The 13,289-nt window shown below is 50.7% G+C and overlaps 1 pseudogene; it reads left to right on the forward strand.

Annotated features, from left to right (window-relative positions):
* Window positions 1-233: 233 nt before the first annotated feature.
* Window positions 234-7,202, forward strand: LOC125120957 (U6 snRNA-associated Sm-like protein LSm3; annotated as a pseudogene).
* The last annotated feature ends 6,087 nt before the right edge of the window (window positions 7,203-13,289 follow it).

The raw sequence follows: 13,289 nt of genomic DNA on the forward strand, positions 1-13,289 counted from the left end.
CTCACCTGGGAGCTGAGACCTTCTCACTCCCCGCTGACCAGACCCCTGCCACCCAGAGCGGGAACAGTGACCAGACAGACACAATCAAAGCCTTAAGGGGAGCTGCAGGATGTGAGAGAGCTCGGCCCCACTGTGGGGCGCCAGGGCGGGGGTCCTGGGCCAGGGGCGTGGGGGCGGGGAGTGGAGTGAGCCAGGAAGGAGGGAAGAATGTTCTAGGCGGAGGACGGGCGGCCATGACAGGTGAGCAGGATGCTGCGAGGGTGTGGCGGGGCTGGAGACCGTCCTGCTGAGGCTGCGGCAGAGGCTCGGGCTCCCTGGACGAGCGCTTTGTGCGGGGTGCCCATCACCGCCTCGACGGCCTTCTGGTGTGGAGTCATCAACATGCCTCCTGACGGACGAGGAAAGTGAGGCCTTGGGAGGGCAGGGGACTGGCCCGAGGTTGCCCAGCACAGGGGGGCGAGGATGGGCGTCAGCCTGTCTGCAGCGGCCCGTGGCCTGGGTCCCCCGTCAGCTTCCCTCACAGGCTTTTCACGGTAGGTACCGGGATGGAGGAGACAGGCCGTGGACTCGCTTCCTGGGCTGCCGTGACAAAGAACCACGTCCAGGAGGCTTAAAACAACAGCAGTGGGAGCTCCCGTCGCGGCTCAGTGGAAGTGAACCCAACCAGCATCCATGAGGATGCAGTTTCGATCCCTGGCCTCGCTCAGTGGGTTAAGGACCTGGCGTTTGCCCTCCGAGGCCCACATCCCCGGCAGGGATGCGGGCTCCCAGGGCCTCCGGCTCTGCAAGGATGGGGGGGTGGTCTTTGGAGTCTTTGGGACAAGGAGGAGGTTTCTGAAGACCGGAGGGCTCCCAGGAGACAGCCAGCCCCCCAAGCTCAGGCAGGCAGTGGAGTCCACGTGCCTAACAAAGATTAGGAGGAAAATGTCCCTGGAGAGGCCTACCCTGTCCTGCGAGGGGTCAGTAACGTGGCAGCTGGGGAGCCGGCTCAGTGCCAGCATGGACACAGTGGTCACCCGCCCTCTTGAGCCTGGTGTCCTCATGGTCAGACAGGAATGATAGTGGCCCCAGTAGTGTCCTGTGTGTCCAGGGGTGCTCCTCACATCTGGGAGCCTGGCATCCACCCGGCTCTGCCAGATGGACCCCACCCCAGGGTGGGGGGCAGAGCAGAGCCTGGGGGGCAGGGGAGGGCAAAGGTAAGTCCCTCACCTGCCTCAGCCCTCTGAACCCTCACGAAGACAGTTACCCCATTTTTCGGTGAGGCTCAGAGAGGGAAAGTCGTTTCCCCAAGGTCAGCCCACTGGGACGCGGCGGAGACAGGATTGGAACCCTGGCTTCGGGCTGCAGGTGGGCAAAGGGGGTGTGACCTGGGTCCTCCCCACCCTGAACTGTCACATTTTCAGGCTGGCCAAATCCTCTTTCCCGCCCAGCGGGGGTTCAGGGCTGAAGGGGGCCCCCCCCAAACCTGGCTCTGCATCGTCGCAGAGCCTCTGGCCCCCAGCAAAGTTCTCAGTTGTCAGTATAAAGAGCAGGAAGTTGGGGCTCTGGTGATCCCCAAGCCTATAACCTGGTGAGGGTGGGACTGGGATGGGAGGAGCTGCCTCCCAGAAACATGCTGTGTGGGTGTTAACAGGCTGGATCATGCCCCCCCCCCCAATTCACATATTGAAGACCTCAGACTGTGATTGTAGGTGAAGATAGGGCCGTTAAAGAAGCAATTAAGTAAAAATGAGGTCATTGGGGTGGGCCTTAATCCCATAGCACAGGTGCCTCTTTTTTTTTTTTTGGCAACACCCAGAAGTTCCGGGGCCAGGGATTGAACTTGAGCCACAGCAATGATGACACTGCTGTGCACCAGGGAATGCCACAGGTGTCCTTTTAAGAAGGACATTTGGACATAGACACACAGAGGGATGACCACGTAAGACACAAAGAAGCGGCAGTCGTCTACGAGCCAAGGAGAGAGGCCGCCATCCCGGACTTCCGGCTTCCAGAACGGTGAGGAAACACATTTCTGCTGTTAAAGCCACCCAGTCGGTGGTCCTTTGTGGCAGCAGCCCTGGGAAACTAAGACCCCGGGCTTCTCAGGTCAGCTGGCCATCACCTGTCCCCCCTGGAAGTGCGAGGCTCAGAGGACAGTCGGACCAAGGCCAGGTAGCTGGGGGCAGGTCTGCTCTGCGTCCCCGCCACCTCGGGCTGCTTCTGGGAACCGAGGGGGACCTCCGAGCTGGGTCCCACCCAAGTCACCATTGCAGTGTCCTGAGCCCCTGCCAGGACAGGGGGTGGGGAGCCCCTTCCCCGCCTGGGGAAAATGTCAGAAAGAGCAGGAGAAGGAGAGGGCAGGAGCTAGAAAAATGCGCGAACTCCCGGATCCGCTGCCATCTGGCTCCAGGCAGAGATGGAACATCTGGCTGCAGCTCCGGGCCCCAGCGTTTACGTAACCCACGTGCAGGCACACGTGGCTGGCCAGGCCCCGGTGAGGCTGTGGCCCCACCACGCTCCCCGTGACCTTCCCCTGAGAAATGGGCCTTCTAAGAAAAGGGCTGTCGTGGCGACACAATGATGCTGGACTGCAGTGCCCAGCATGAAGTGCCAGAGAGCCCTCCCGAGCCTCTCCAGAGCTTGGGCGCACTCACACATGTGTGCATGTGCACTCACACATACTCAGACTTGTGCACGCACACACACACACACACACACGTGCACGCAGCCTGGCCAGCCTCAGTGTTCTCACATGTAAAGTTTTGTTTGTTTGTTTGTTTGTTTTTGTCTTTTTGCCTTTCCTGGGGCCGCTCCCCCAGCATATGGAGGTTCCCAGGCTAGGGGTCGAATCGGAGCTGTAGCCTCCGGCCTACGCCAGAGCCACAGCAACACGGGATCCAAGCCACATCTGCAACCCATACCACAGCTCATGGCAACGCCGGATCCTTAACCCACTGAGCGAGGCCAGAGAACGAACCCACAACCTCATGGTTCCTAGCCGGATTCTCTGAGCCAGACAGGAACTCCATATGTAAAGTTACACATGGGAGATCTCCAAGCTTCCTTCCAGCTCTAATATCCTGTAAAGTGCATGTGGGTGGGCACTTCCACACCCGACACTGCATGAGCTTTGGTGCACACACACGTAGGTGCAAACAGGGGAACGTATGCAAGACCAGCTTTGCACACAGATATGTTTACACCCTCCCTTACACACACCAAGTGTTCCACAGCCACGCAATGGCTCACACACCCCGTGCATCATCTACGCCTTCGTTCTGTCGCGCCCTCACCTTGGGGTCTAGGTACACACCTGGCCTGGCATGGTTTACACACACACGCGTGTGCTCTGGCACAGTGTACGCACTTAGACACTTGCAAGTTCTCTGCAGGCCCATATGTACATGCATCAGCCTTGCCAGATACAGCAGATAAAAATACAGGATGCAGGAGTTCCTCTCATGGCTCAGCAGGTTAAGAACCCAACTAGTACCTACAAGGATGCAGCTTTGATCCCTGGCCTGGCTCAGTGGGTTAAAGGATCTGGTATTGCCGCAAGCTGAGACGTGGGTCCCAGCTTGGACCTGGAGTTGCTGGGGCTGTGGCGTAGGCTGGCAGCTGCCACTCCGATTCGACCCCTTGCCTGGGAACTTCTAGGGATGGCCCTAAAAAGAAGAAAAAACACACAGGATGCTATCTCTGGGACACCCTTTCTACTAAAAAATGGTTCATTTATCTGAAAATCACATTTAACCAGATGTCTGTATTTTATTCGGCAAGCCTAATTTGTATACATCCATACACACACAAACGCACACACGCATGCATGCACAGACACAAGGACACAAACTCATGAAGCCATCAGGGTCCCCAGGCCCAGCCAAGGTCATTGCCATTGCTGTTGCCCTGGGAGAATTTCTAAGACCTTCTCTCCATCTGGTAATTGGAGCCACAGCTCCTCCCTTGGCCCCAGCGCAGCTCCAGGCCCCTGTTACGGCGTAGGAGAGCCTGGCCCCGGATGGCTTGCTGGTGGGAAAAGGAAGGGCTTCCAGCAGGAGTAGGGGGCTTCCGGGGACCCCTGGGAAAACTCCTCTTGCCATCAGCCCAGCTGCGAGGTCTGGAGCAGTGACCAAGCCCTGGGAACTCCACCCCGAGCCAAAGCCTGGGGCCGAGCCCCAAGGAGGGACATCCAGCTGGGGTCAGAGATGCAATCTGAGCCCCCTGGGGCCCGGCTTGGCCTCGTCTCCATCTGGTGTTGCTTCTACCGCTGGGAGGCACGTCGGGGCAAGGGCGTCTTGTCGTCTTGATTGCTCAGCTTAGATCCTTCAGCCGAAAAAGTTTGCAGAGGGACAGTGATGAGCAAGGTTCTAGAAGGGCCTTAGCTCAGAGGTAGGGGGTCCCGGGGGTGGGTGGACACAGACTTGCCCCTCCCCTTGTGAGCTGGGTGGCCTCCCCCTGCCCCACCCCCTGCCTCCTTTGCAGGAGTCCCAGGCACGGAGCCAGCAGATCTGTGCAGAGTCTCCCAAGAGCCTCGCAAAGAACAGGATGATTTTCTTTAAGGAAGTATCTCCCTGCCTATCATAGTTTTTTGGTTACATAAGAACGCACTTTCATTATTTCATGAAAAATACGGGAAAACCGAAAGCAAACATTTTTCAGTTACTCCCATCGGGCATTTTTCTCTGCATTCATTGACAAAGGTGTTTTGACAAAAAAAGGCGATTATATGGCACAGTTTTATGATCTGCTTTTATCATTTACTAACATGTTGTGAACATCGTATTGTATCAATAATGCAACATCTAGGAGCTTCCTGGTGGCTCAGTGGGTTAAGGACCTGCTGTTGCTGCTGCTTTGGTGTAGGTTCGATCTCTGGCTCTGGATCTTCCGCATGACGTGGCTGTGGCCAAAAAATTATAATAATAATTCAATATCTACCTCCTGATTGCTAGCAGCCTCAAGTGATTCCTTGTATGGAAGAGCCTCTTTTTTGATGTTTAGATTGCTACCAGTTTGTTTTTTAATTACAGTGAAATTCACATAACAAAATTAACTGATTTAAAGAGTACGATTCAGTGGTATTTAGCTCATTCACAGGGCTGCGCCACCACCCCTTCTGCCTAGTTCCAAAATACTGTCACCCCAAAATGAACCCCCATGCCTGTTAAGCAGCTGATCCCCATTCTCCCTCCCTACAGCTCCTAGAAAACACCAGTCTGCTCTCTCTGTGGATTTGCCTATTTTGGGCATTTCATATACATGGAATCATAGAATATGCGGCTTATTTTTTTTTTGGTCTTTTTGCCATTTCTTGGGCCGCTCCTGAGGCATATGGAGGTTCCCAGGCTAGGGGTTGAATCGGAGCTTTTAGCCACCGGCCTACGCCAAAGCCACAGCAACGCGGGATCCGAGCTGTGTCTGCAACCTACACCACAGCTCACGGCAACGCCGGATCGTTAACCCACTGAGCGAAGCCAGGGATCGAACCCACAACCTCGTGGTTCCTAGTCAGATTCGTTAACCACTGCGCCACGACGGGAACTCCCAGAATATGTGGCTTCTGTGTCTGGCTTCTTTCAATTAGTATGATGTCTTCAAGGTTCATCCATGTTGTGTCAGGTATTCGTAGTTGGCTCCTTTTTACGACTGAATACTATTCCACTGTGCGGCTAGACCATAGTTTGTCTATTCACCCCTCTGTTGGTGGACACGTGGGCTGTTCGCACCTTTTGGCTGTTGTGAACGATGCTGTGATGACCACGCAAGCCGAAATATTTGTTGAGAACATGTTTTCAGTTCTTTTCGGCACATGTCTCAGAAGGGAACTGTGGGTCCCTGGTAATTCCACAGGTAACTTTTGAAGGAACCACCCCAGCATTTCCCTCCGGAGCTGTGCCTTTTTACGCTCCTTCCAGCGGTGGGTGAGGGTTCCGGTCCCCCCACCCCACCCCACCCCCGCCCGGTCCTGGCCTGCACTTCTTGTCTGTGCTTACATTACAGCTGTTCCTTGTAGCGTCCCAGTGGACCTCAGATTCTCTGCAAATCCAGGTAACACGGTATAACCCTTGTCTGTGCCTCTCTGCACAGTGGTCCTCTTTTGCCGCGTTAAAGTCCTGGCAGTGGAATTGTTAGGCCCAGCAGTGGGCCTGGGCGTACGCACACCGTGTGTGTGTGTGTGTGTGTGTGTGTGTGTGTGTGTGTGTACCATTCCTTAAAAGATTTTTGGTGTTACCAACAGACCACCAGAGAAGTTTTACCAGCTGACTCTTTCTTTAGGACAATAAGAGAGTGATCATTAATAAAAGTTTTCTGTCTTTGCAGTTCCTATTGTGGCTCAGCAGAAACAAATCCAACCAGTATCCATGAGGATGCAGGTTTGATCCCTGGCCTCTCTTAGTGGGTCGGCAATCCTGCGTTGCTCCGGCTGTGGTGTATGCCGGCAGCTGTAGTTCCAATTCGTCCCCTAGCCTGGGAACTTCCATATGCAGCAGGTGCAGCCCTAAAAAAAAAATATATATATATATATTTTTATAAGCATTGTCAACCTGATTGTCAAAGTTTATATTCCCTTGTTTTATTTTAATTTATTTATTTCTCAGCCATGCCTGAGGCATACAGAAGTTCCTGGGCTAAGGATCGAACACAGGCTACAACAGTGACAATGCTAGATCCCTAGTCACTAGGGCCACTAGGGAACTCCTCCCTTGTTGGATTTTTGCCTCTTACAATTGCTGTGCTCTGTGCTCTCGCGAGAGGCGGGAAAGGGCACAGGGTTTGAAACCTAGCAGGCGACGTGGACCGGCAAGAACTACCCACACAGTAGAAGAGCCCCTAGATCTCCTGAGGCTCAGGATGAGCTGACCTCTGTGCAAACGAGAAGCGACAGAGAGACATGCCTATGATCAGCACTTAAGTATGACATTGGCAGATGCCGAGGAGAGTGTGACAGCTCCAGACATTGATGAAGAAATAGATATAAATCAACGAAAGAGAATATTCTGATGCTCCTTGTGTGGGGAGATGGTGTCTTGCTAGTTGCCCCGCCATTGAGAGTTGGCTGAAACGAAGGATTTATGCTGCGTGGAAATGGGAGATAACGTCACTGGCTCTTGAAACATAGAAGACGCCCAGAAAAGAAACCTGTGTATATTCTGATATTAAGAAACAACTGAGAAGTTCCCGTCGTGGCGCAGCACAAACGAATCCGACTAGGAACCATGAGGTTGCAGGTTCCATCCCTGGCCTCACTCAGTGGGTTAAGGATCCAGCGTTGCCCTGAGCTGTGTGGTGTGGGTCGAAGACGTGGCTCGGATCCTGTGTTGCTGTGGCTGTGGTGTAGGCGGGCAGCTGTAGCTCCAGTCCGACCCCTAGCCTGGGAACCTCCATGTGCCACAGACACGGCCACAAAAAGAAAACAAAAAACAAAAAACAAAAAAAACCCGAGAATGCCTCTACTGCCAAAATAAGCTGATTTGCAGATAATTCAAAAATTCTTAAGCTAAACTGCATTTTTATTTTTCTTCTACTCGTCCAATAAATGTCATCCCCAAGGTGCAGACCTCTTTCTTTCAGGAGTTGATTTGCTCCATCGTTTTATCAGTTTCTGGGTTGGTTTTTTTTTCTTTAAATTAGATTTGACATGGAGTTCCCGTCATGGCTCAGTGGTTAACGAATCCAACTAGGAACCATGAGGTTGTGGGTTCGATCCCTGGCCTCGCTCAGTGGGTGGAGGATCCGGCGTTGCCATGAGCTGTGGTGTAGGTCGCAGATGCAGCTCGGATCTGGAGTTGCTGTGGCTGTGGTGTAGGCCAGCAGCTACAGCTCCGACTGGACCCCTGGCCTGGGAACCTCCATATGCCGTGGGAGTGGCTCTAGAAAAGGCAAAAAGACCAAATAAATAAAAAAATAAATTAGATTTGATGTTTCCTTTTTTGATTTTATTTATTTCTTTATTGCTTTTTAGGGCCACACCCATGGCATATGGATCCCAGGCTAGGGGTCGAATCGGAGCTACAGCTGCCCGCCTACACCACAGCCACAGCAACACTGGATCCTTAACCCACTGAGCAAGGCCAGGGATCAGACCCACAACCTCATGGTTCCTAGTCCGATTCGTTTCCACTGCGCCAGAGTGAGAATTCCTCCTTGTTTGGTTTTTTAAAAAAGGAAAATAAGGAGTTCCCATCGTGGCACAGTGGTTAACGAATCCGACTAGGAACCATGAGGTTGCGGGTTCGGTCCCTGCCCTTGCTCAGTGGGTTAATGATCCGGCGTTGCCGTGAGCTGTGGTGTAGGTTGCAGACGCGGCTCGGATCCTGCGTTGCTGTGGCTCTGGCGTAGGCCGGTGGCTACAGCTCCGATTCAACCCCTAGCCTGGGGACCTCCATATGCCGCGGGAGCGGCCCAAGAAATAGCAACAACAACAACAACAAAAAAGACAAAAGACAAAAAAAAAAAAAGAATGTGTATGTGTGACTGACTCTTTGCTGTACAGTGGAAAATTAACTGTAAACCAGCTATAATGGAAAAAATACAAATCATTAGGATAAATTGCTTTCCTATTTAAACAAACAAAAAAAATCTGTCACTGTTTCATTTTTTGAATCATTTAGAGACTTGCAGTTTTATTCATGGAAAAGTGGGCAGCGCCAAGGCTTCCCGTGATCACATATAAGGAAGCCCAGGTCCCACCTGCAGACATTTGGGTGTAATTGGCCTGGGGTGTGGTCTCCACAGGGTGGTGGGTTTTGTCAAGCTCTCCAGGTGATTCCCGTACAGCCAAAGTTGAGAACCACCAACCCTGACCTCTGGGACCCTCAGCTGGAGAAGCCAGCAGCATCCACCTAGGGTGTGGTCAGAGCCTCAGAGCCTTTAGTCCAGGCTGGTCTGTGAAGGTCTGGGCGCCTGATTCTACCATCCCTGCCGTGGCGGGGGAGGAGGGGAGTTTCGCCTCCGGATCACGGTTTGTGTGAAACGTGCTACTGTCAGAGATGGGCTGTTAGTGCAGTCATGTTTCCTCCTGGAGTTGAACCCCAACACAGGCTGTGGGTCAGCAGGACTGGGCTGCAGCACCGAGCTCCTATCAGCGTCTGTGCAGCCTCGGGAACATCTATTGGCTGCTCGGAATCTCAGTTTGGGCATCTCTGAAGTGGGGAGAACGGAGTTGTTTTGAGGATCAGCCACCCCGGAGTCTTGATACTTGGATGTCTCAGGTGGGTGAGCGGTTCAAATCTCTTTGCGGGCTGCAGCCGGTTGGAGGTGGGTTTCTGTGACTTGCAACCAGCAGAGCCAGGTGCAAACAGGAGGCTCTTGGGAAACAGTCCTAGGAATGCAGGCTGTGCACTTTTTTCAGGCTGGGGCTGAGCAGGCTCACAGGAGACCAGACCATCCCTCACCCCACAACCCCCTCCCCAGGAAACAACGAGAAGCTAGATTAGAGCTCTGTCTCTAAGCTGGGGTGATCAGGGGCAAGCGGGATAAAAATAGCTTCCACTGATAAAAGCCCACCAAATATGCTGTTGCTGACACTTACCAAAGCCCTGCACTCGGGCTGCTATTGTCCTTACTTGCTAGGCTTACAATGGGAGGGTCCCACAGTCAGATGGTGAGCTGCACTTCTTATTAACAGATCTCAGAGACTCAGAATTGGTTTAATGATCGTCTTTGGTTAATAACTCTAATTTTTGAGGCTTGATGCTTTTCTGTTTGCTTTTATTTAAAATGTACTTGGAGTTCCCGTCGTGGCGCAGTGGTTAATGAATCCGACTAGGAATCATGAGGTTTAGGGTTCGATCCCTGGCCTCACTCAGTGGGTTAAGGATCTGGTGTTGCCGTGAGCTGTGGTGTAGGTCGCAGATGCGGCTCGAATCCCGTGTTGCTGTAGCTGTGCTGTAGGCCGGTGGCTACAGTTCCAATTAGACCCCCAGCCTGGGAACCTCCATATGCTGCGGTGCAGCCCTAGAAAAGACAAAAAATAAAATAAAAATAAAATGTACTTATTTTCAATGGGAAGAAGAACTGAATAGACATTTTTCCAAAGAAAAATGGCCAGATGGCCAAGAGGTACGTGAGAAGATGCTCAATATCACTAATCATCAGAGAAACACAAATCAACCCCTCAGAAATAGCACTTCACACCTGGAAGAATAGCCATCATCAAAAAGACCACAAACAGTGATGATCATTGTACAACTATAAATGTAATAAATTCATTGAGTAATAAAAAAAGAAAAAAGAAAATAAAAACTTAAATTAAGGATCCCCTCCAGATGTCACTAAAAAGCCAGATTAGAATAAAATTATAGGCGTTCCCGTCATGGCTCAGTGGTTAACGAATCCAACTAGGAACCATGAGGTTGTGGGTTCGATCCCTGGCCTCGCTCAGTGGGTTAAGGATCTGGCGTTGCCATGAGCTGTGGTTGTAGGTCGCAGACTCGGCTCGGATCCCGATTTGCGGTGGCTGTGGTGTAGGCTGGTGTCTATAGCTCCGATTCGACCCCTAGCCTGGTTAGCTCCGTATGCCGTGGGAGCAGCCTTAGGCAAAAAGACAAAAAATATATATATATATATATAATTAAAAAACTTAAATGACAACATATTTGAACACATTAGTGACATGAGAAGGGCAGTAGGAAACCGTCAACCAGGAAAGTGATCATTATGGAGTTTACACTGTTGTCACTGTGTCCCCAGGAATGTGCAGGAAAAAGCTGCAGTGACATCTTGACCAAGGCCGTGCCGAGAACCAGGCAGGTCTGGCTGATGCCGGGTACGGCAAACACGTCAAGGCTCTCACAGCCAGGGTCTCTAACAAGCAAGTCATTTCTTTTGGACCAGCTCTAGGGTCAACCAACTTTCTGGTCGTGATTTGGTTTCCTTGGTGAGTTTATCTACCAGGGAGAGATGGGTTGATAGGCCAATAGGAATGTTTGGCCCGCCTGGCAGTTGTAATTATAAAGTAAATTAATAAATTGTCTTTCAGGTGTCAAAACAAACAAACAAACAAATACCACAAATAGGAGTTCCCATTGTGGCACAACAGAAACAAATCCAACGAATAACCATGAGATTGCGGGTTTGATCCCTGGCCTCGCTCAGTGGGTTGGGGATCCAGCGTTGCCGTGAGCTGTAGGGTAGGCTGCAGACGTGGCTCAGATCTAGCGTTGTTGTGGCTGTGGTGGAGGCTGGCGGCTACAGCTCCAATTCCTAGCCTGGGTACCTCCATATGCTGAGGGTGCGGCCCTAAAAAGCAAAAAAAAAAACCCAAAAAACAAAAAAAACCCTCACACATACTATATATACATATATATAATGTACAGATATAGTAATATATATATACATACACACACATTGCAATGTTACTCAGCCATAAAAAAAGAATAAAATGTTACCATTTGCTACAACTTGGATGGACCCAGAAGGTATTGATGGTTAGTGAAATAAGTCAGAGCAAGACTAGTGTATGACATCACTTTTATGTGGAATCTAAAAAATAAAATAAATGAAAATAACAAAACAGAAACAGACTCACAGAGAGACCAAACTAGTGGTGACCAGTAGGGAGAGGGAAGGGGAGACAAAAGATAAGGGTAGGGAATTAAGAGGTACCAACTCCTACCCATAAAATCAATAAGCTACAAGAATGTTGCGCAGCACTAGGACTATAGCCAATATTTGTCATAACTTGATTTTTTTTTCTTGCTTTTTGGGGCCGTGCCAGCAGCAAATGGAGGTTCCCAAGATAGGGGTCCAATCAGAGCTACAGCTGCCAGCCTATACGCCACAGCCACAGCCACATCAGATCCGAGCCGTGTCTGAGACCTACACCACAGCTCACTGCAACGCCGGATCCTTAACCTGCTAAGCGAGGCCAGGGATCGAACCCACAACCTCATGGTTCCTAGCCTGGGAACCTCCATATGCTGCGGAAGTGGCCCTAGAAAAAAGGCAAAAAGACAAAAAAAAATTTTTAATTAAGATATAGCTAATTTACAATATTGTCACTATAATAACTTTAAATAGAATATAATCTATAACAATTTTGAATCACTATGTTGTAGGCATGAAGCTAATGTAGTGCTGTAAACCAACCATACCTCAATTAAAATGTACCTATTTTCCATAGTAATAAATACCCATGAAACCACCAGGAAGGAGTTCTCTTGTGGTGCAGCAGGTTAAGGATCCAACATTGGGAGTTCCCATCGTGGCTCAGTGGTTAACAAATCCGACTAAGAACCATGAGGTTGCGGGTTTGATCCCCAACCTTGCTCAGTGGGTTAAGGATCAGTGTTGCCGTGAGCTGTGGTGTAGGTTGCAGACACAAGCTTGGATCTGGCGTTGCTGTGGCTCTGGTGTAGGCTGGTGGCTGCACCTCCGATTAGACCTCTAGCCTTGTGCCATGGGAGCGGCTCTAGAAAAGGCAAAAGACAAAAAGAAAAAAAAAAGAAAGGCTCCAACATTGTCCCTGCAGCAGCTGTGGTGCAGGTGTAATACCTGGCCAGGAACTTCCACAGGCTGTGGGTGGGACCAAACACACACACACACACACACACACACACACACACACACACACACACACACACACACACACACACCACCAGTAGAACATGACCATACATATTTATTTTTATGTGCTCCTCCCCATATTCCAATTTTGTGTTTATCATAAAAAAGAGTATTATTACTTTTAAGTAGGCTCAAGCAATATATCTTTAGATTTAGTTGCTTTGTACTATATAAAAATGGTTATCATCCAATGTTATGGTAACAGGACTCACCTGTGTTGTTGCTTATAGCTGTAGTTCATTCCTTTTTCATGGCTGTATAGTATTTGATGGTGCGAATAAGCCCCCGTTTATTCAATGGACATTGGGGTTGTGTTCAGCTTTTCTTTTTAGGGCTGCACCAGCAGCATATGTAAGTTCCCAGGCTAGAGGTCCAACTGGAGCTGCAGCTGCCAGCCTATGCCACAGCCACGCCAGATCCAAGCTGCATCTGTGACCTGCACCACAGCTCACAGTGTCACCCAGGCCAGGGGTGGAACCGCACCCTCAGAGGACTATATGGGTTTCTTAACCCACTGAGGCATGGCAGGAACGCCGTGTTCAGCTTTTTGATAATGTTATTTATAATGTTATTGATGCTGCTACCAACATGCTTATTCAAGCCCTCGGGCAAACCAAGGATTTTTCACACGTCCTCAGGTGACTCCAGTATTTCAAGGCCACCTGAAAGTGAAATTGCTGGGTCAAATGTTACATGAATAATCAACACTACAAGAGATTGCCCCACCATTGTGCAAGTGG

Source organism: Phacochoerus africanus, chromosome 2 (genome assembly GCF_016906955.1).
Source record: "Phacochoerus africanus isolate WHEZ1 chromosome 2, ROS_Pafr_v1, whole genome shotgun sequence".
NCBI lineage: Eukaryota > Metazoa > Chordata > Mammalia > Artiodactyla > Suidae > Phacochoerus > Phacochoerus africanus.